General features: G+C 39.7%; 1 long non-coding RNA gene across 1 annotated transcript; it reads right to left on the bottom strand.

Annotated features, from left to right (window-relative positions):
• Positions 1-10: 10 nt before the first annotated feature.
• Positions 11-810, bottom strand: LOC107678948 (uncharacterized). The gene is made up of 3 exons (XR_001632992.1): positions 736-810; positions 282-306; positions 11-62 (listed from the first exon to the last, which is right to left on the bottom strand). It is a non-coding gene; the product is annotated as an uncharacterized LOC107678948 (long non-coding RNA).
• Positions 811-1,596: the final 786 nt, after the last annotated feature.

Here is a 1,596-nt window from a genome sequence, read left to right as displayed (position 1 = left end):
TGTGTGAACTCACATCAGTTCATTGTTCTGCTGTAAGTTCAGCACTCGTTCCACAGGTTTGACTGTAAATCATGAAATGAGACGAGATTAATGTGGGCAGAGGGAGGAGATGGAGCAGAATGGAAAGTGAGCGATAGGTCATGGTGAATGAAAGTCAGAAATGTTAAGTCATTTTACAACAACAACATAAAACACAAGAAAGACTGCATTCTGGATGGGTCCTTTTGTCTCAAAAGTTTCTATAGGTTACATAATGGAAAGATCTGAAGTGTTTCACCCACCTCTGCACCGCTGAACACACGATGCCTGAAAACAGAGAGAGACAGAGAGTCATATCTTACATCTGTCATAATGTACACTTAGCTGGACATTATGGCAAAATAAACTCTGACAGAGTGCCTGCATTTAATCTGTGTATCTGTGCATTTAATCACATATATTAATCAGAGTCTGTATGATTTAATTCTGTGAGAAGGACAGTCAGACATGAAACGAGCACAGCTATGGAGGAAAACACTTGAGCGAGAAAATGATAAACGCCATTATTGACAAGTATTTGAAAGACACCACTGACAATTCAGGTACTCCAGAGCATGAAATAAGAGTGTTTAAATATAATAACCATCCTGTGCATTTTCTCAGACACTCATAACATGGACATAATGCACCTGTTTGTTGATTAGTGTGCTGTTTTTCATTAATGAGTTTAAATACAAGTGATAATTGTGGACTCACCAAAACCCATCGCTCCCACATACAGGAGCAGGAAAATTACAGGTGTTCTCATGAGGACTGATCTGCTTCCCTTAGACGCTCCTGTGAAATTCAACTCTTAGAGAAACAGACACAACGCCAGGTCAATGGAATGCTTATTTCTCAGATGATTGTTAAATTCATTAGTCTCAAGCTTTCAGCTGGTTATGACATACAGTACAAGAAAGATTTTACAGCTGCTTGAAGAAGGGATAAAAACAGCCCTGAACTGACACACACACACACACACACACACACACACACATGCTTTAATAGTTTTTATATTTAAAGTGAAAAAGTGACATGAGGCCAAGTATGGTGGCCCATACTCAGAATTAGTGCTCTGCATTTAACCCATCCAAAGTGCACACACACAGCAGTGAACACACACACGGAGCAGTGGGCAGCCATTTATGCTGCGGCACCTGGGGAGCAGTTGGGGGTTCAGTGCCTTGCTCAAGGACACCTCAGTCATGGTATTGAAGGTGGGAGAGAGCACTGTACATTCACTCCCCCCACCTACAATCCCTGCCGGTATGAGACTCAAACCCACAACCTTTGGGTTACGAGGCCGACTCTCTAAGCATTAGGCCACGACTTCCCCGATTTTGAAGGTATTTAAAAAATATATATCAATATTTCAGTAAGTTTCTTCTGCTCACCAAGGCTACATTTCTTTGTTTAAAAATGCAGTAAAAACAGTAATAATTAAAAAAAAAAAAATTTTTTTTAAATTGTCAACTGATAATAATCAGAAATGTTTCTTGAAAGCAAATCAGCATATTAGAATGATTTCTGAAGGTCATGTGACACTGAAGACTGGAGTAATGATGAAAATTCAGC

The sequence above is a fragment of the Sinocyclocheilus anshuiensis genome, unplaced genomic scaffold, assembly GCF_001515605.1.
Source record: "Sinocyclocheilus anshuiensis isolate Anshui unplaced genomic scaffold, SAMN03320099.WGS_v1.1 scaffold2286, whole genome shotgun sequence".
Lineage (NCBI taxonomy): Eukaryota > Metazoa > Chordata > Actinopteri > Cypriniformes > Cyprinidae > Sinocyclocheilus > Sinocyclocheilus anshuiensis.
Note: the sequence above shows the minus strand (reverse complement) of the source record. Positions and strands in the feature narration are given on the sequence as shown.